This window comes from Phodopus roborovskii, unplaced genomic scaffold (genome assembly GCF_943737965.1).
Source record: "Phodopus roborovskii unplaced genomic scaffold, PHOROB, whole genome shotgun sequence".
NCBI classification, from domain to species: Eukaryota; Metazoa; Chordata; class Mammalia; order Rodentia; family Cricetidae; genus Phodopus; species Phodopus roborovskii.
The window spans coordinates 15,557,634-15,579,962 of record NW_026126563.1 but is presented as its reverse complement, the minus strand read 5'-3'; the positions used below and the strand labels follow the sequence as shown (position 1 = coordinate 15,579,962).

The window sequence follows — 22,329 nt, the reverse complement described above, 5'->3', positions numbered from 1 at the left end:
GAACCCTAATCTTGCTTTACAGCTAGAACAACTGGCTGGCCTGTGAACCCCAGGGATTCCCTGTTTATGTCCCCAAATGCTGAGGTTGCATGTTCATGCCGTGGCACCTAGCTTTTGGGTGGGTCATAAGTTCACGCTTGTGCAGCTCCTGATTATCCATATGTGTGTGGAAGTGAATGAGTTCAAGTCCCTGAGCCTCAGAGTCCAGAAGAAGGCAGCAAGCAGATCCTCTGGAGTTACAGGCTTTTGCAGAATGCCTGGCTTGTTACATGGGTGCTGGCATCTTAACTCTGGTCTTCATGATTTTGCACCAAGCACCTTTAACTGCCAAACCATCTCTCCGGTGCTGTTCCTCCTGTTTTAACATCCCTTGTAGATGGCTGAGCACTACAGACCACAAATTCCTTGAGTATATTGGAGAGACCTCTTGGGAACCAGAAAACTGTATTATTTTTTGCCACACTATTGTGTTCCTTTACAGAAGATACCTGTACCCTTTTAGCATCAGGTGTTGTATCTTCACATACAACAGAAGCAGCACATGCAGTTTACTAACCTCGCCCCCCTGCGGCAGCGTTCACTTTACCCTGTCTTCTCGAGCTTGTCCACTATCATTTGTCCCTCATTCAGACAACGCCGAGGAGTCATTTGTTACCCATGTTCCGATTGTGTAACTAATCCCACCACAGGCTATGGCCTCCCTCTTACTGCTGGCACATTAACCTTTCACCCTGATCCTGATAGCCATTGTTACTATTTCTTTGGATAATTCTCTTTTAGAGACCAGTTGCATTTAAGGACTCTCTGTGGAGGGGCTCTGACTTCCATAGTCTGCATGCCTCTTCTACATCATTGCCATAGCCAGGTTTTGTTTTAGAAGAAGACTAAGCTTCCTTTCTGAACACCGAAGCAGCCAGAAGAGAGAGAATATGTTTACAATGTGGAAATTATGAAATAATTAAAAAACCAAGTCAGTGGAACTTGTCTGAGTGTATTCTTTAGTCATTGCTCAACTTAGTTGACTAAGCATCTATCAAGTGTTTCTTCCTATGAATACAGATAGGAATTAATTCTGAAACTGGGCATAATAAAGCCCGTTGTGTGGGAATATCTATCACTCAGCACATAGAAAGCAGAGGGAGGAGGATTGTGAATTCAGTTCAGCCATGGGTTGTAGCAAGTTTGAGGCTAGCCCAGGCTGTAAGGAGAGACTGTGTCTTTTTAGTTGTGGGCCTAGCTTCTAGTGGTGGAGGGATCCTCCAGCTAAAGAGATGTGTCTTCATTAAGTAAACAAATGAGTAAGCAAATAACTAACAAACTGTAATAACAAAAAACAAAAATTAAAATTAAGCATTGTGAAATGAACTGAATTTTTTTTTTGGATTTTTTGAATCAGGGTTTCTCTGTGTAGCTTTGGAGAACCGGCTGGCCTTGAACTCACAGAGATCCACCTGCCTCTGCCTCCCGAGTGCTGGAATTAAAGGCGTGTGCCACTACTGCTGGGCTTGAAATGTCTTTTTAAATATTGAACATTTGTTATTTTTAAAATCATCTATATGCTTGTGTATCTGATTGCTATGTGTGTGCAGGTGCTTGCAGAGGCCAGAGGCAAAAGACCTAGCTGCCAATCAGAATTTGGGTGCTCTACAAAAGCAGCAAGGGCTCTTACCTGTGTTGTGTGTACAGAGTCAGGGTACTGAACAGCTTTCTGGACAGAAAGTAGCCAGTCAAGTCCCATCCCAGAACCTACCCATTACACATATGTAGCAGCCAGTACACGAGCATGATGGGAAGGATCCCGTCATTGGAAGGAGACAAAATCATCTTCAATTCCCTCCTTCTGCATGAGCACTCAAGACTGCAAGCTGGGTCATTTGTCCAAGGCTATACAGCTGTGAACAAATGGCTAGTGAGGTTCACATTTCTCCACAATGTAGCAATGATACCCAGGCCTCCCACAGACCAAGATATGAAATGTGGCTCCAATTCTTTTCAATGTATACATCACAATTGAGACTGGCTTAGTTCCTTTAATGAGTCAATGCTCTCTTATGTTCTTGGGACTCCCTGGAGATGCTAACATTTTATTTAGCCTGTCATTGCTAGTGTGACCTCAGCGAGCTGGTCATTCCTGTGGTCTGTCACTGGCTGCTCAGCCTATGTCCTTGTTTATGTCCCATGCAGATGGCCTCCTGTCTGTGAGGGTTCCAGTCCCTTCCCAAGGGTGATGCTCACTCACTGTGCTCCTGTGTATTAGCAATGGCTCCAATCTTCTTTTAACTTTCCATCATAACTTTTGAGATTATCATATTGTATTTATGATACAATATGTTTGAGGCTGTTAGAAAAAAAATTATAGCACAGGGATATAAAACCATTGGTAGGTGAGACTCCCCTAGGAGTGTAAGGTGCTCCATAAGCATCTTTTATTGGGGACCTCTCTGCTCTTGGCCTTTTGCTCTGTCTCACTCAGAGAGATTCACTTATTTGTCCATTCATTCATTCATTCATTCATTATATGTCTCTTATCTGTGATGTGGATCTTCAGATTTCACAAAAGTCCTCCCCAGAAAAGCAAATAAGTAGGACACTGTTCTTTGCCACACTCCTGGGCTACCACAGGCTACTGCCAAGACTTTCGGTTACTCCCTAGAACCTGATGGTAATGCTGAAGACACAAATTTATTTATGTTATTGAACATGGAGAAGTACACCTCGTACCCAAACAGAAGCTTCACTCCTAGAATTCATGGAAGGTACTCTTCATGCAACAAGAGGAGAAAAACAATCATTACTACCAACCACCCAGCTACAAACCCCGTAACAGTCACCTGTCTGCACGGTGCTAGTGCAATAGTGCCACAAACGTGTGACTCGTCATGTTTTGAATGGATTTAAGGGCCACTCCATGAGGCAGAACTCATGGAGTGCTAAGAACTCTTGGCTGCTAAGGCAGCCAAGAACCTAAGACTAGCTAGACCATGAGCCCTGGGGATGGGAGGTGGCTTCTATTATTCCAGCAAAGAAGCATTGCAATAAAACGACTCCTAATGATGTAGTACCCACCCATCAGGACATTTCTCAGCCCACATTGGAGAATCAGACATGGTAATTAACACAGAGACCCATAACTAGACAATATGTAGAAAGTGAGAGAGTTTGGAGCACTCAGCCCTAAATGAGATCTCTTTATAAAATCCCTCTCCTCGAGTAGCAGGGATCGATATGAAAGAGGAGGCAGAAAGACTGCAAAAGTCAGAGGTGATGACTGACTCCAAGGATACAGTGTCATCTAGACACAATAGCATGTGTGACAGTACCTACAAGATCTGCACAAGTTCAAAGCAGACAGAATCCCATCAGAGGAAGGAAAGGAGACACAACTTCCCGCCCCTAACTACGAAATGGAATGCCTGCTGGGAAAGGGAAATTCAGTTTCCTCTGCTGGTGTGTCTCTGGGTACATCAGTGGCAGACCCAATGCCTAGGAGTAGCGGGCAGACATAAAACGGAACGGACAACATCTGTACTTTTGTATGTTTTCCGTTTTGTTTTGGGTATATCTTCTCTTACTATACTTTGTTTTTAATTTGGTTTTTCTCCTTCTTAGTTTGCTTTTTTTTTTTTTTTAAAGAGAAAGAACATGAATTGGGTAGGTAGGATTGCAGAGGAGCAGGGGGATGAGAAAAAAACATGAAAAAAATATATCCCATGAATACATTGTTTTAAGTAGATAAAAGAAATGCATCTGAAGTGGTGTCAGATTTGGTTCTTGTTCTTTAGTTATTTTTTGTGTGCTTGGGTCAGGCAGAGGGCTTTGTGTATGCTAGGTGAGCAGTCTACCATTTGTGCTAAAGCGCAGCTCCTAGCACCTACAGATAATACCACTTGTCGTGGCTGGAATGAGGATGACCCCCGACGGCTTATATATGTGAATTCTTAGTCACCAGGATATGAAACTGATCGAAAAGGATTGGTTGGAGGTGTGTCCCTGGGGTAGGTTGTGACTTGTCAAAAGCTCAGTGTCTCACTGCCTGTGGATCAGGATGTAAAGCTCTCAGCTACTCCAGCACCATGGCTGCCTGCCTGCCACCATGGTGATCATGGACTCTCAACTGTAAGCAAGTCCCCAAACAGACGCTATCTATTATAAGAGTGGCTTGAGTGTTGTCACAAAACGATAGAACAGTAACCAAGACAATCACTTTATTGTTTGTTTTCCTTAAGTTTAAAAATGGGGAGGGGCTGTCTGGGACCAGAGATATGTGCAGTGCTTAAAAGACTTGTGCCGCTTCCTGCCCTCCCAGCCTCCTCGCCACAGCGCGGTAGCTGCCACTGCTCCAGCCGTCACTGCCTCCAAGAAGGTGGCTGTGCCTCCCACATATGCCGGTCTTGGCAAGTCTGCCAGGGATGTTTTCACCAAGGCTTTGGCTTTATAAAGCTTGATTTGAAAACGAAGTCTGAGAATGGATTGGAATTTACCAGCTCAGGCTCCACCAACACAGAGACCACCAAAGTGAATGAAGGTCACCCTGGAAGCCAAGTACAGATGGACCAAGTACTGGTTGACGTTTACAGAGAAGTGGAACACAGACAGCACCCTGGGAACAGAGATCACCGCAGAAGACCAGCTTGCGCGTGCACTGAAGCTGACCTTTGACTCAGCCTTCTCGCCTAACACTGGGGAAAAACGCTAAAACCAAAACGGGGTACAAGAGGGAGCATATCAGCCTGGGCTGTGGTGTGGACTTTGGCATCGCTGGGCCCTCGATATCGCTGGGCCCTTGATCACGGGTGCTCTGGTGCTTGGCTATGAGGGCTGGCTGGCTACCAGATGAATTCTGAGACCTCGAAGTTCCGAGCGACCCAGGGCAACTTCGAAGTTGGCTACGAGACAAATGAATTCAATTCCTGCTTCATACTAATGTGGTCTAGGACTGGAATTTCAAGCCTAAATGAATATTGTGCGATAGTTTATTTTAAACTATTTTGCGGTATAGCTATATTCAGAATTAGGTGCACCTTTTAATGTTGTATGTTGCAGATGTGAGAATTGAAAAATACCACGTTATATGTCCAGGCTAAGGATGACTCAGCTTTAAGGCCTTTTCCATTTCGGAGGTACAGCAGAAATCCCATTCCTAAGAGTCCTTAGCTGTAGACGTGGGCTACAGAGGAGCCGCTCCAGAGATGTCAGGCATCACGTGGAAGCTGGGAATGTGTGGGCCATTTGTAAATCAGAATCAAATTCACAGATGGGATTGTGACTCCCTGAGCATTGAATCTTGGTGTCCCAACCCTAACTGCCGAGAAGCATGTACACACCTGTGTGAAAGGACTTATAAAGACAGAGCTCCATCTCCTGTTCACATCCTAGCTCATCAGTTTCCTGTTTTACACCAACAGCATTTCTTTTGTGCCTTTTTAGGGTGGAGAGGGTGGGAATAATGGAGCCAGTCATTTAGGACTTAATTCTTCGTTGTGTGTTGGTGGTTTTCTTTTCTGTCCTTTTTCTCTTCCTTCCTTCCTTCCTTCCTTCCTCCCTTCCTTCCTTCCTTCCTTCCTTCATTTCCCCCCATTACACCAGAGCATGAACCAGCTTCCAGGATCTCCCGCTTTAAGCTGGGCAGGCGATTGCAGTCACACCACGGCAACACTAGAGATCTAAAGTGACTTCTGTTCCAGCCTCAAGGCATTTTTTTTTTTTTTTAGCTGTTTAATGGGTACATTATAGTCTTCCATTTTGTGTGGAATTAGCTCTTCCCCTTTAAATGCTGTAATTAACACCAGTTAAAATAAAACTTGAATAAAATATTTGAAAAAAGAATACTTGTTATTTTTGCAGAGAACCTAGGTTTGATTCCTCACACCCACATCAAGTGATTCACAACTCCCTGAATGCCAATTCCAGGGAATCTGATGTCCTCTCCTGGCCTCTGCCAGTGCTGTATCCCATACACATACACTCAGACAAGCATACATGAACACACAGTTATAATTATAACACATCTTAACAAGCACGCTAAAAAGTAAAGACCCCAACACCCAAGAGAGTTATTTATGAAAAGAAGAAAAAGAAAAGTAATCATGGTGTGGAGGCGTCATACCTCATAAACATGACCTTAGTAGAGTAAAATTTAAAATGTGTTTGTGTGTATATGTGTGTCTGTGTGAGTGCATGTCATGTATGTGCAGGTACCTGCAGAGGCCAGGAGAGGGCATTGGACCCCATGGAACTGGAGTTATGAGTGCTTGTGTCTGGGTCTTGAACTTGGGTTTTCTGAAGAGCAGCAAAAGCTCTTAACCACCGTGTTATCTCTCCATCCTCCTGGGCTGAATGTTTTAACAACAAAACCAAGACCTAACAATAATTCTTAGATGCTGCTTGGGCTACTTTATATGAAACTGTAAACAAAAAGGGTATTTTCTCTAGGTTTGAAATATCTTGACATTTCTCAGTTCACTGTTAGACACATACCCATCATGACTGATACAGTCCTAACTTCCTGTTGCTAAGTTTCTGCTGTGTGCTGACTGTTGCATCAAAATCGAGCCATGTGTATCTGTTTCATATACTACAAAGATCCCTTGAAATACAAGCATTAATAGCCTTGCTTCTAAGATGGAAAGATTACAGTTCAGAGATGCTAAGTGATTTTGACAGGTAAGCACAGCCAGGAAATAATGCATCAGGGACTGGAAAATGGGTCAGGATGGACCAATGCTCAGGCTACTCCCACTACTAATACATCATCATCACAACTGAGAATCTGCTTGCCGTGACGCTGCGATGTCAGTGTGCAGAGCACTTGAGAGGTGGCTTGCTCAAACCAAGACATACTGGAAGTATATAATACACAGTAGCTTTCTAAGGCATCATATAAGAATGCAGAATGCAAAAGAAAAAGACCCTCATTAGCCATTTTCATATCGATTACTTCTTAAAACAACGCTATTTTTAGACAGATTAGATTAAACAGCGCATATTATTAAAATCAATTTTAGCTGTTTCTCTTTATCTGTCTTGATGTGCTATTAGAGAATGTAAAATTGCATAATTGGTTCACATCACATTTTCTATTGACCTGCTCTAGAGGCTTCAGCTTGATGACATGTATGGAGTGAGGTACCTCAGTGCACTGGCAGCTGATTTCCTTTTTCTCTTAGTTTACAACTTCCTGGGACAATGCTGCCTGAAAACAGCCATGTGCCTCAAACAACCTGATCCAGCTTTACGGCAAGGACTTTTTGCTTTAGGGTTTGGGCTTTGGTAATCCCGGGCACATGTTCACATTGTTCTTTGCAAATAGCTACTTTCGAGAGATCAACTTCTGTATACAGGTGAAACTAAAACATAGTTAGAGTTGGGGCCAGTAGGCCCTGCTCTGGACTGAATGCTAGGGTAGCCGTTGCTTTTCTCAACCTTGTAACAAATTATCTAATGGCAGTAACTTAAGGGACGAAGGGTGGCTTTGAGTCCCCGTGGTGGGAGGCGTGGCACTGAAGAGTAGGCTGACTGGTCATGGTGCTTGCACAGTAGGGGAGCGTGTGAGCCGATAAAAAACAAGTAACAGGGCCAACAGTATTGTGTCAAATACAAAGTCTCAGTATGTTATTTGGGGCTAGCGGCGTGGCGGCGGGACAAGACCAGCGGCGGCGGGCGGAAAAACCGGTACTCGTTACAGGTCACTTTCCCGTCTCTTTTTTATTCATTTCAGAACCTCAGTCTTTGGAAGGGTGGCTCTTTCTCCCCAGCTAATCATCTCTGGAGATACCTCGTTGTGCACCCATAGTGGTATGTCCCCTGGGTGATTCCAAAACAAAGGTGACAGTGCAGATTAATGGTCAGAGCTTGCTTTTCATAAATGTGGGCCTGGAATGACCAGTTGCTGGAGTCCAGGTGATGGAGGAGCAGCCCTGTTCACCGAATTTACTTTGGCTTATTCTGGCTCTAAGAAAGGAGACAGCCTTGTAGACATTGGCATATGGAGTACTACAAACATTGACCTTTATTAATGGTTTAACCAGTTCACTGCTAAGAACATAAAAATGCTTGGGGCTTCTGTATAGTAGGTGGAGAGAAGAATTAAGTTTCCTTTTCACCTAAAAGGGCAGAAATGGAAAGCCCTGGCCCGATAGCACACAAAAAGCATCCTTTACAACACAGGGTACCTCCTCTACCCTCTGCCTCTCCCCCAGCCACACCCCCTGTCCCATCTCCTCACCACAGCATGTGAAGAGACAACCCTTTGCATAAGTGGAAGAGACAGCATTTGCTGAGACTCCTTTGACCCCAATAAGAGGGAAACGGCTACAGATCCATGCAGATTCATTTTAGTCAACCTCAAGAGGAGTGAGCAGAGAACCCAGGAGACAGAGTGGAGCTAATTTAATTAAAATTAACGAAGAAAGCTAGCTTTGTGTCAGGTGTGGTGTTGCCCAGTTGGAATCCCTGCAGTTGGAAGGCTAAGGCACAGGGAGATTGAGTTCCAGGTTAGCCCTACCTCAGAAAAAGAAAAAAAATATTCAAGCAAGAGTGGAGAAAGGGAGGGAGGGGAGGGAGAGAGGGGAGGGAAGGAAAGGAAGCCTCAACACCTTTCTTTCCTAGGTCCCTGGAAGGTACACATGGGTTCCTGGCCTGAATCTTAGGAGCATTCTGTGTTCCCTTTTAGTACTTATTTGACCAAGAGGTCCAGATGCCCGATGCCTGCACTGGTCCAGACTTGTCTTTGTCAGCAGTGACTTCCCAAGGAGCAGGAGGAGAAGCAGCCCAGCTCATCAGCTCCCCCAGCAGAGGTGAAAAGGACACCTCCTCTTTGTTGGCCTGGCCTGCAAAATCTTGCCCAGCTTTCTCTTGTTCCAGCAGCTGCTCAAGCGTGTAATCAGTTGGGTTGCAATGAATCGGAAGCCCCTGCGTGGGGTGATGCTTCGGCATGTGGCTGTGTGGCTGGAGCTGGGGCAGTAATGTCCATGTTCACAAACATTGACAGAATGGCTGATGTTCAGATTTTCAGAGTCATCACTAAGGTCCTTTAAGTATTTCTGTTAGGATGAAGGAGGAATATATTTTTGGAGGGTGTTTAAGGAGTAGGAGCAGCCTGGCATAAAACCGTAATCTTCCACAGTTCAACAAGCAGAAGAGCTACGAATGATGGAAGCCACACGAGCAGTTCTTGTTTCCTCAATGCATTAATGGCCACATGTGCCCTTCACCCGAGGGTCACAGTGCCGCAGGGGCACCCACAGGTCACAGTGCCGCAGGGGCATCCGTCATTACCAAGGAGAAACACATTTGCTGTGAGAAAGTTCATTCCCATCAAGCATGTTTTTGTAAAGACTGTATTACTTGATCTTGCTGGTATCAAGTCTATCTCCCCATGTGTGTCTGCAGGTACATGTATGTGTGTCTGTGCGTATGAAGACCAGATGCTGTTCTTCTGATGCTGTCCTCTGAGGGGGAGGGCAGTATGGGGCTTGTGGACACATGTATGTTGAATATGCATGTGGTCACATGAACATTGGGTTGCATGTTTTTGAACAATTCCAGAGACCAGAGGAGGATGCTGCGTGACTTGCTCTGCCGATCTCCATCTTGTTCCTTAAGACCGACCAAGCCTCTGGTTGACCCTGTGACTGGGTTGGCCTCCAATGGCCCTCCTGTTGCCCTGCCACACAGCGCCGGCTGTCGGTGTGAGGGTGACGCACAGCTTTTTATATGGGGCTTGGGAATTTGAACAGAGACCCTTCTGGTTGCAAAGCAAGTGCTCTTGCCAGCTGGGTTATCTTCCCAACCCCAGCTCATTTTTAAGACAGACAGGGTCGGTCTATCACAGGAACTTGCGGGGTAGATATGCTCTGGGCTGGCTAAGCAACAAACCGCACAGACTCGCTGCTCTCTGCCTGTCCAAAGCTGCAATTCTAAGCCTGCACTGCCATGCCTGGTTTCTGGGAAAGAAAGTCAGGTTCTCATGCACGTGCAGAAACATTCACCTTCTGAGCATCCCCCAGCTCTGTACTCTCCATTCAATAAAAGTGTGTCAGATTCTAAGGGGTTATCACCCCGACAAAGGCTGGTTCTTACACCTAATCTGTTTATTGACTTTAAAAAATTGTTCTTTTCAAGGCATTCAGAGGCCCTTTAGCCAGTGGTTGGATGATCTACATGGCAAAGGTTTATAAATAACTCTGTCTGAGCTTCCTGTCTTCAACAGGAAAATGCACAAATAAGCAACAACAACATCAGACAACAACAGACAAACAGCTAAATAGCCAAGCAAAACAAGCAGTCAGGGGGCCGCACAGATGACTCAGGATTAAGAGCACATACTTCTCTTCCAGAGCATCCGAGTTCCGTTTCCAGCACCCATAGCACCCACCGTATCGAGCAACTCACAGCTGTGTGCCCATACCTCCAGCTGCAAGATCTCTGATGCTGTTTTCTGGCCTCTTCCGGCATCTGCACTCACCTGACGGAGATTCCCTCTCCTCCTTTCCCTCCCTCTCCTCCCCCTCTCCCCCAACCATGAACTCTGTCACACACAAGCAAAAGTGCCCAACGAGAAGTAAATTGGCAACGGACAAAGAAATGTAGAACAGGTCACAGACAAGCAGATAACCAGACAAAAGTGTAAGTCAAAGAGAAAACATTAAAAATAATGATAATAAAATAAGAAAGGCAGGTGATGTGGAGTGTGTAAATCATTTCTTTTTTTAAAGAGTGAAATACAGTTGCCGAGGCAAATGGCCAGGCACCCAGATCACCAGCTGTTGGCTTATTTTTCGGCCGAGTGGAGAAGCCTGGCTACACTTTGCAACCCACCAGAGTGTGGTTTCAACCCCGCTGCTTCCAGCTGGTCTGAGCCAGGGTGGTGGTGTGCTCCTGGGGACTAGGTGTACACTCTTCTTTTCTGGGTGTTTGCAGGAACCCTCTTACAGACATATTCTCACACAGGATCCTGTGGCAGGCAGAGAGAATGGGGCCCCTGGGGCCATGTCTAATTCGGGGAGGGGCGGCCCTCAGACTTCAGCTGTTCACCTAGAATCCCAGGCACAGCTGTTGAGCCCACAGGGTGTAATTTGCCCAGGAGGCCTCCTCTCCGTGGCCTTAGTAGGAGATGACCTCATTAGCTCAGGAACAGCTGCCACTGCCAGGACCACTCACAAGGGAAGCTGCCTCCTCTCCTTCCAGTCAGTGAAGTCTGTTGTGGCCCCGCACTCCTCAGCACCCAGCCACACTGAATGTCAGCGGAGGACATCTGGACTGTTTGGCTGTGTCCTTGCACATTCCTTTCCCAGCCTATTCCTCCCACAAGAATCTGCTCTGAGGCATCCCCAGGAGGGCAATGACCATTGACCAGTTGATTTTGGTTAATTAGGCAGTGACATTGTCACAGCACCTCTCACTCAGTAGGCAGGAAAGGCTGAATTCCGAAGTCACCCTTAATGGGCTTTGATTTCCTTCTGCCACCTCCTTTCTGACTCCCTGCCATGGCCAGGCCCTCTGTGTCTGTCTACTCCTCTTGAGTTCTCAGGCCAGGAGGAAACACAGCAATGAAGATATTCGTCGGCTGCACTCCATCATGACTACAGGTTGGCCAGTAATGGTCAGCTACCATGGACACACTGATGTCTATGCCAGGCAGAAGGCTAAGCTGATCCTCAGTGGATGCCCTTGAGTATGGGTGGGACCTATAATGTGCCTCTTAAAAAGGGAAGATGTCCAAGTGGTGTGTTGTTACTGCCGTGATTGGGTTGTGGTCTGCCATCACTGAAGTGAGCTACTGTGGGTACACTGCCTATTGAGTCCACTTTCTGTTAAGAGACGCTGCCCTGGGTAGGTCTGATGTAAGATCCGTGAGACCTCTCCAAGTAAAGGCAGAGGTCATAGGTGAGAGCAGCCAGAGCCTAGTGTCTCCTGCCTTTGTGTGTAAGCCATGATGAATTCTAGAGTGATGAGGAAATGATTTTGGTGGTAGCCACATGAGTTTGGAAAGGGATCCTGACCCACAGCTTAGACTCCACATCTGTCCAAACCTTAATTATAGCCTGCAGCTGAGGAGGACACCCATCCCAGGGTTGTACCCAGACTCCTGACTCATAGACTCATAGGCAAAGGCTAGTGTTTGTCACTAAGTAACAGGAAAAAGCCAACAACAAAGAGAGCTACACATCAGCAGCAACTGAAGAGGGCATCTCCTAAAGAAGCCAGCTCCTGCTCAGAGGAGGGAAGCAGCAGGGGTTACAATTCGCAAATAGAAACATCTGGGGACACTGAGCCATGGTTTGACCTTGTTCTTGGGGCCTCATGTACACGATCTCTAATTCTTACAACAACTTAAGCATGGCAGACCTTTTAAAAAGAGAATAAACAGTCTTGACCATGTTCAGAGACACTCCACACCCCCCACCCCCCACCCCACCTTATCAAGTGCTGGAGGTGTGGTAGCATCGGGGATACAGAGATATTTCCGAAGGCAATGCTGTTGTGAGGACTTTCCTTGGGGACTGCCAATGTGAGTAGGACAAAGTCTTAACTGTGGTGGGGCAAAGCGGTTAAAAACTGTCAACCTCTCACATCATCAGTTATATGTAGTATGGATGAAGTACCATACTTCTGAGTCAGTGTTCCTGGTTGTGATCACAGCATCTCATTTGTGTGTTTCCCTGCCAAACCCTTAAGTGTGTATGCCATACCTGCCATTGTTGTGGGTGCTGGCGATGCAGTGAAGGACCAGGAAATGGAGACTTTTTGTTGGCAGAGCTTTCCTTCTTGGTGGGAGTGATGGCTGATGTCACTAATCATCCTGGCGAAATCCAGAATCACCTGGGAGATCGGCCTCCCGGCAGTCTCAAGGGGAATTATCTTGATTAGGTTAATTTAGATGGTAAGACGTGCTCACTGCAGGTGGCACCGTTTTCCTGGACTGTTATGAACAAGGGAAAATGAGATGAAAATCCATCACTGCTTTTGACTGTGGGTACATTGTGACCAGCTGCCTCAAGCTGGTTTTGTCTCCATTATGGTCTATAACCTTGAAGTGTAAGTAAAAAGTAAACCCTTCCTAACCTAAAGGTGCTTATGTTAGCATATTGGGTATTTTGTTGTAACATCCAGAAGAGTAGCTAAGACAGTAAACAGAAATGCATGATGGGGCCCAGAATCTGTTCAGTCTGCTTCCTGGAGCTCCTGCCGTCGATGCTGTCCAGAGGGAATATTGGGTCAGTAAGAGCTCCAAGAAAGAGAGGATGGTAGCTTGGGTGAAGTATGTGGTGGTCAATGAGAAACCCATGTGAATGAATGATACCAGGTCACAGCTGGCCGCTGTAGCAGAAAGGAGACCCAGGGACCAGTAGATGGACAGAGAACCAGAGATGTAGGATATGTTCCCAAGGGCCCCAGTCCATCAGTAGCTTCCGGCTGTAGTCTTCATCTTGTCCTCCACAGGCTGTGCCCGAAGGCAGAACTGGACAGATGATAGAAAGCAGTGTTTGCTTGGTGGGAACTGTTTACAGGCTTAAATTTCAGTTTGAATTAAAGTGACTTCCTCAGTAGCACAAACTACTGTGAGGGCTTCGTTTCTGACGTGAAAATTACAAATGCTATCTGATACCGTCAGTAGAGGGAAATTTCATAGTGAGTATTCTATCACTGAAGTCACAGTGATAGAATCACATCAGTATAACCAAGTACAGGTTGGATTTCATATCTTTTTGTGCCTAGAAGACAAAGAAGAAGAAGCCTCACTCCAGGTCAAATTTCAACATGAGGGTCTTCCTTCCTGTGGTACTTTTTGGCTTCTTTTTATGTGTGTGTGTGTGTGTGTGTGTGTAGATGTGCTTGTCCACACAGGCACATGTGTAAAGGCCAAAGGTTCTTGGCCCAGCATCTTCCTCAATTGCTTCTCCAACTTGTTTTTTGAGATAGGGTCTGTCGCTGAACCTGATTCTCATAGTTTCACTCAGATTGACTGGTCAGCTAGTCATAGGGATCTGCTTGCCCGTCTTGTCTCCTAGCACTGGGGTTATTTATAGGTATGTGCAGCTATGCCTGGCTTTTACATGAGGGTTGTGCCTCTGAATTCAGGTCCCGTGTGTGTACAGTAAGCTTTTCACCCACAAAGCTGTCTTTCCAGCCCACATCTTGGGGCTTTTTGGCACATCTTACAGACAAGCTGCTGTGGAAGTGCACCTCATTATACCCCAAACCCAGAATCCTTCCTCGCTTTTAGACGCACAGCATATTCAGTGGGGGATTCTAGAGGTCAAGTAGCTCCAACCTCTGTGGTACCCAGTTTTTGTTTGGTCCTTTTCCATGCCAAGGAGGTTCATCTCACTGGCAATAGCTTCAACTATTGGAGATCTCTTCCCCTGTGTAACCTTAATCTGCTTCTCTTATAATTCCCATGCATTCTTTCTTTGGAAGATAACTTGGATCTTGCAAATAAGAAAAACAAAAACCAAACACTTTGATAGACCTCACATCTGATTTGACTTTTTATTTATAAACCAGGAAACCTTTTGCGTATGTACAGAGGGGCAACGATCAGGGTTGGTATTAAATGCTTAGATTTAAAATTGTTTTAGAAGTCTCATCAAATTAAATCAAACCTGTGGTGTTAGATGACAGTAAAGGGGCTCAGATAAGTCTGCTGGAGCTGGGATAGGATTTTGTTCTCTCCCAAGGTGTTTGTCTGCTAATAATGTTCCTGAGATGAACTTAGGTTTCTCTTGCCAGTTTATGTTCAGGGCTCCTGAGCCAAAATTTGATATAAGAAGCCTTACCCTTTTGTTAAGTGAAAAATAAGTAGTTGTCCCATTTAGAGGGACTCACTTCATCTCCAGCCTTCTTGCAATGTCAGGAGATGCCGGGGAAAATTTACTCCAATGAATTGGATAGATAGCACTGGGAAAGTGTAGATTTCTTAGTAATTGATGGAGACAGAGCTTGCTAAGGGCAGGAACAGAGACATAGTCTCTCCCAGGATAGAAGGAAGAAGAAGGGAAGGAAAGAGAATGAAAAGGGGGATGGAAGGGAGAGGGAGACTAGAGCTCAGTAAATTCATTTCATAGACAATGGGCAGGCAATGTTAAGGGTAGTCATGAGTGTCAATGAAGGGAGGGGTAAATTGTCAGTCCTATTTTGAAACTTGCACTAGATTAGTTATAGCACAATAGTTTTACAAAACAAGTTTTGTTTAGTGTTTTCCTATGTCTAAATGTGTGTTAAGTGTGTGTGTGTGTGTGTGTGTGTGTGTGTGTGTGTGTGTGTGTGTGTGTGTGCTTGTAGTCATAGAAGCTGGTATGCATGCACAGTGTTTGCATGGATGTGGCAGCCAGAGTACTACCTCGCTTGTGGTTCCCCTGGAGCTATTGAGCTACCCACATTCTTTTGTTATAAAGACAACATTTCTTCATTGGCTGGGAGCTTGCTGATTAGTCTAAGGCTGGTTAGCCATGATGTCCCAGGGAACTGCCGATCTTTACCTCCCTAAGTGCTGGTACTACGAGTATGTTACCACATCTGATTTTTTTTGTTTTTCCACATGGGTTCTGTTGGCCAGCATGCTTGTGTAGCAATCACTTTACCAACTGTGCTATTTCTCCACCCATAGTCTTCTCTGTAAAGAAATTCTGAGTAATGAGTCACTATGTGTAGTCTCACAGTTTAGATCTTGGATTCTATATATTCAGACGGCCAGTGAGTCTCTTAAACCCTGCTAGGTACAGAAAGGAGGCTGTTTCCTTTAGCCAACCATCCTGTGCCTTGACCTTCGTGCTAGGTGAGGCTTTTTATTGCCATTTGAACAAAGATCTTCAGGATAAACTACTTTATCTTCAAGGATCTTTGGAGGAACCAGAAGGCAGAGTATTTTGCCCTCAATATAAATGTACCTCTTTGGCGATTTATTGGCAGATGGATCTAGGTGACAATAGATTTCTAAATCGAATATTCTGCCTTCGGAATGGCCTCTGATGCGCGTTAAGATCGTATTGTAATAACCACACCTCTCAATTTGTGCACATACACTATCCTGATTACATTATCCATCAATCTGCAGGACAATTGTCAGATGAGCCTGCTAGCTGGGGAGGGAGACTAAATGGATGTTTCTTGGCACAGCCCTGACTAGTTAGACAAGGAGACTCTTTTCTGGCATCCGGGAGGATGCATCTGACACTCTACAGTATCAGCACTTTGGTCTTTTCTCTAAGTGTCACATGAATTGAATGCCTTCACTCTCTCCTTGCTGTCGTCGCCTGATTTTGTTGACGTCACTCTTGCCATGTGCAAGGAATATCAGAAATGCATAGATTTCTCATGTGTACTGGTAGATTTCTCCAGGCAGTCCCTCCCTCTTCTCTCCTACTCAACCCCTGTCTCCTTCCCACCGTATTACCCTTTCTCCACTTTGATTTAACTTTTTACGGTGCTGAGGATGGAACCCAGGTCGTTTTGCTTGCCAAGGAAGTACCCAAGCTCTGTCTCTGTTTTTCCACAAATAACTGCTGAGTGCTGGACAAATACCAGTTGCTACTTAAGGTAACACCAGTGCAGAGTCTGGCCCTCCTTGAGCTTGCAGAGAAGTGTGACATCTATCCGGCCCCCCTTCCTCTCAGTCAGTAATTTAGCCTCCTCTTTAAGGCTTGGGCCTCATAGGAGTATGCACGCGCACACACGCACACACACACAAATCTCATCTGTGTCTAGGCATGTCTGGCTGGTCTCATATATATCTTCATTCTTGTGGTAATGAATTGGCATGTTACCCTTCCAGAAATCACACTGTGGATGTATGTGTGTGGGAGTGTAGGTGTGTTCATATGTTCATGTGTGTGCAGGTTTGCACACATTCATGTAGAAGCCAGATGTTAAGGTTTGATGTCTTTCTCAGTTACTCATCACCTTTGTTTTATTTTTTAGGCAGGGTTTCTCTGTGTAACAGCTCTGGCTTGTTTTGTAGACCAGGCTGGCCTTGAACTCACAGGGATCCACCTGCCTCTGCCTCCTGAGTGCTGGGATCAGGCATGCGCTGTTACTGTCTGTGCTCCACCTTACTTTTTCAGAACAGGGTCTCTCACTGAATCTCTGTCTCCCATTGGCTTGGCTGACTGCCTCCCAGCACTGTATCTAGCTTTTCACGTGGGTGCTAGGCCCTTCATCCACTGAGCCATGGCCATGCCCTGTGCTGGTATTTTTCTATTTGTAGCAGTGGTGCTTTAGAAGACTGTTTGAATCAAATTTGGGATATTCAAAGCTTAGCACTGAAAACCTGGTCTTTAAGTAGAGCCCACAGTTTTTCATGAATTGACAGTGTCTTCCGGTGTCTGCTGAAGGTTGGCTGGGGAGTACCTCCAAGGAACCCCAAATCTGCAGCTACTTCTCCCTTCTATTAGTATTTGAATGTAGCCTATCCATGTTGTCTTACGGTTTTAATTGCTGTGAAGAAACTCCACAGCCATGGCAACTCTCATTTAAAAGAAAACGTTTAATTGAGGTGGTTGCTTCCATTTCAGAGGTTCAGTCCACTATCATCAGGGTGAGGAGCGTGATGTGTCATGCAGACAGATGTGGCGCTGACTACATCGTGGTCAGGAAGCAACAGGAAGTGGACTCCGTGTCACACTGAGGGAAACTTGAGCAGAAGAGATCACAATGCCCACCCCCCCATGATGCCAACAAGGCCACACCTACTTCCACAAAGTCACACTTACTAATAGTGCCTCTCCTTGTGAGACTATGGGGACCAGTCATATTCAAACTACCACACATGTCTTCTCTTATGCTTAAGCCATCTCAATATTCCTTCACAATCTAACACATCACCAATGCTACGGTGATAGTGATTATAGTATGCTACCTAGGCTGTGGTGGCAAGGAGAGAAAATGGCTGTCTAGCTTCAAAAGACACAATTTCCTTTTTCTGACTATTTTCAGTTTGAGGTTGGTTGAGTCCACAAATGGGAAACAATGAATGTTGTTTATGTTCCCTTTTATCTACATGATTAGGTTATTCATCGGATCTTTTTGTTTCAGATGCAACAAAATTTACTATTTCCATCTTTAATTTACAGTAGTCCTCTAAAGTTCTTCATGAATGGTGGGAGAACCAGACAACAATGTATTTTGCTTTCCTCTTTTAATTCTTTAAGCAATAATCATCTATTTTATTTTAATAGATATTACAAGTTACATACAATATGATTATTAATTTTGGCCTAAGTTAGTTATATTTTAAAGAGACTTAAAGGTGTAATTTTCATTTTTTAACTGGCATTATATGCACTTATTTATAGAGTATAATATTGTAATTTATCCGTGTATATAATGTCTGGTGATCAAGTCAGGATAATTAACTTTCTATAACATCAAACATGGTAATTTATGTATATTTGGGCCCTTCTGTGTGTTTTCCTCTTGTTGAGTTGAAACACATAACTGCGTGTGCCAGATTATAGTTGGCCTACCAAGTTATACAGTTTGTCTGTGCTTCCAAGGTGTAGAGATGCTTCTGAGAACTCAGGAAGTTCTAGACCCTGTGAGAACCTTGAATTTGTTTCAGTCATAGTTTCACAACAAACGCTCTTTCTTTAGAAGTTATTCATTGATATCTGGTGGAGTAGTGACCAACACATGAGGAGATCAAGGGACGCTTCTGGAGGGCCGGACACCTACATGACTTTCTAGAAATTTCCCTCTGAATATCTTCTTCTGTCCTGAGAATTAGAGCTGCATTGCTTCCTGACCTCTGTTCAATGTTTCATGAACTCATTAAGAATTTTGGGGTCTGTCTTTGTCCCATTCTTTGAACTGCTATGTGGAAAGGGGCCACAACTTGGAGGCTCATCTTGCTTCTATGTTCTTCCCTTGGGGGGGGCAGTTTTCTGTTATTTCTTTCAAGTGTCCGAAAGAAAATGTTTTATGTATTTCTACCAGATTTTTGTTGTTTATGATAAGAGATTAATCCCTGTAACAATAGACTCTTCATGAAGGGAAAAGAAAGTACATGCTAGATTTTAAGGTCCATGGAAGGTGTAGCTAGCTGCTGGAAAAAAGTAGCCATCTTCTTCCACATGAAACAGAAGTTTGTGTGGAGTCAGGAAGAAAACATGTCAATGTGAGCTGGAAGACCTAGTCATGAGGTAACAGGACCAGGTTACAAGGCTCTGAAACCTCCCATTCATGCGGTGGCTGTGTGTGTGTGTACGCGTGTGTGCATGCGTGTGTGTGTGTGTGTGTGTGTGTGTGTGTGTGTGTGTGTGTGTGTGTGTGTGTGTGAGTGATTGAGAGGGGTTTGAACATTCCTTTTGAAGAGGTAAGGAGATGCTGGTTCCAGCCTCCCCAGTGTAAAATATGGAGACATCACCCTCCTTCATCCTTGTGGGCAAAGCTTTAACAGGACCTGTTTGGGTACTTCACACTTTCCTGAACTTGGAAGAAACATGTGGGACAGAAAAATTTGAAGAATGAAAGAAGAGCTTTTGCAAAGTTAGGTTTTTTCTTTTTCTCTTTCTTTCTTTCTTTTTTTGTAAAAACTTTGAGGCTAAAGAATTCATGAGGCCAGCTATGGGGACAGTCCCGAGAAAACAGAAAGGAAGGGAGTTTTTCCTAAAACTACAATTCTGATTTTGTTATGGGTCTGGGTGTCCTACAGTAAATTAAGATTGGCTGGAGCTGGGTGTGGTGGCATACCCCTGTCACCTCAGCACTTGGAGAAGGGTGGAGACAGGAGGAACAGGAGCTAATGCTAGGCTAGTGTGTAGAGCCATCATACTTCTCCACGTGGAGAGTTTGATATAGCTTGTGCTGTGTGAGATGGCCAAAACCATTGAAAAACAAAGCAAGCAATACAGAACAAGACAGACCACCTGAAGGATGAAGGCCCAGCATGTTGGAACACACAGGTTCTGTGTCCTGTTTAGGAGCAAAGCTAGGAATAGAGAACAAATTTAAGTAGCCAGTTGAGGGAAATAAATTTACTTAACTGATGGGTCATGCTCCTTTTGCACACTTGGCAACAGATCTTGGCGTCTGTGAGGACACTCAATAGGCTCTACCCAAAGAGGGGGCTTTAGCCCTCTTCAGAGTCTTTTCTAAACTTCCTGGAAAACCAAGAGAGTTTGGAAGAAAGGACTCATGTCCATTTGGGCAGGGCTTCCCTACAGCACCTCTTGCTTGTCCCTCTGGATCAGGCAGGGCAGGGGCAGCCTTCTTTGTAACCTTGGATAAAGATCTTGCTGAGAGACATTTGAATTGGGGTACAAGAGTATGTGGGTGAGGGCTGTTAACTTCACCTTCATTTGCAGATGAGAGCCCAGAGCAGGCTAGAGAGCTCACCTGCATTGATAGAATGGAGACCATCTCCTCCCTACTCAAGCAGTTTGAGACAATGTTTCTTGCAAGTGAGTTTCACTTGCATTCCTACCCACCCAGAAGTTCTGTAAAATATATGACTTTTCTAACTGATCAGTGAGAACCAACTTTGTTACAGTTAAGAATCCTGATAACTATAAACCAAGAGTTCCAAAGCCCTCCAGCTAGGCTAGCAATGCGGGTGTATCAGGGAAGCCATCTTTTTCTCTTTCTCTTTTTCCTTTTTTGTTTTGAGGTCTCCCAAGAGATGAAGTGATAGATGACACCTCAGCTTACCCTTTGGTTAATCTTGAATGTGTGGTGTTTACAGCTGCTACAGTGGCCTCAGATTTGAAAACAAACTGTCTTGGACAGCTAGCTATTTCCTCTTCTTTCCTGGGGTAGGACATTACTCTGTGGAACACAATCTGGTGAATTTGTCTGGCAGTGGATTGATTGGCCCTTGTAACAGTTACCCTCATAGCAACAACGACTCTGCTATATTTGTGAATGATACTTGTGAGTGGAAGTTTCTCTTTTTACAAGGCAGTAGAAATGGCCCAACTGTTCTGACGTTTGTGAGCATGGAGTCCAAAGATGCCCTCTTGGCAGGTGGCCAGGAGTCAGAGCCTCTCTGTCCTAGGCAGTTGATGAGTTGCCGGGATCAGATGGCCCATGTGGCAGGTGACAAGGACAGGAGCGTCAATACCAATGGAGGTAAAGGGGACACTTAGAGGGTAATGAAGCCTCTCGCCAGGGGCTTTCTGACTAGAGGGTTCTCGGGGCCACTGGGACTGCCAATTCCTGTAACGTTGAGTGTCCTGGCTCTGGCGTGTGGCCCTGAGGGGCAGGTAAGAGTACAGAGTGAGAGTGTGACATGATCAGGACGGAGCTTTGATGCTGCAGGGATCTCACAAAGACCCCGCTCCCCGCCTCACCACGTGTATGCTGTCAACCCCATGTCCTCTGCTTCATAAGCAACAGCCCATTCATTTCATTATTTATTGTTGTTGCTGAACGCTCAGCTTTCTTAGCTTCCACAGACTCCAGTATTGTCTGAGCATGGCATGTAGAATAAAGCCCTCCACACACATCCTGTTAGTGAGGGGGCTTTGTTCCTTTTTTAAAAATGCTATTCAAATTATAGCCCTGAACAATAGGGCAGCATACATACCCCGAGTCCCCATTAAATTATTATTTTTTAATAGTGGAAATGTTTCCGAAATTGACAGGTGCAACGTACACACGCTGTGTACTCATACATTATTACTTTTGGGCAGTGGGAGGGGGCTGAGAGAATGGAATAAAACAGTTCTCAGACCTTAACAGTCCATGATGAGGGCTCTAAACATGTACTTATGCTTTTTTGAAAAATCTAGAAAATGTGTGGTGATGGGGGTTATCTGAGAAAATTCACCTTGGAAGTAACACCGTGACTAAATTATTATCATTGACAGTGATTTGAGAGAAACTCACATTCCAAAGCTAACAATATGTTGGTTGCTTTTTAACCTGGAACTTGTCCTTTTTCCATCTTTGGCCACATTGCAGAATTTGCTAGATGAAGATAATGACTTTAAAATATGAAAATCACCCTGAACAGCTACCCTAGGGTCAGTGGCACCTGGTTAAGACGAGAAAGAAATTGACAAAGATCGAATCTCTGACCTCAAGCCTCAAGACGGACGGCTGTATTTCCCAGCTTCCCTTGCCTTCTCAGATTCATTCATTGCTCCCGAGTGGGATGCTCAGCCTGATAAATCACAGGCTGCTCACCAGTCACTAGAGCAGGCAAAGGGAGCCAGATGGAAGGAAGCGTGGATGGCCCTCTGTCACTTCTGGCTGCTTGCCATCACCTGGACACTCAGTGCTCCTTGCCCAGGGAATGTCCCTGTCTTGCTTGCATAGAGGGCTGGCCATCCCAGAGCCTTCCAAAGCAGGATGCAACATCGAGCCATGTTGTCATGGTTACTTAGCCAT

The 22,329-nt window shown here is 45.0% G+C and overlaps 1 pseudogene; it reads left to right on the top strand.

Annotated features, from left to right (window-relative positions):
• Window positions 1–3,225: 3,225 nt before the first annotated feature.
• LOC127234963 (probable voltage-dependent anion-selective channel) lies at window positions 3,226–21,083 on the top strand (annotated as a pseudogene).
• The last annotated feature ends 1,246 nt before the right edge of the window (window positions 21,084–22,329 follow it).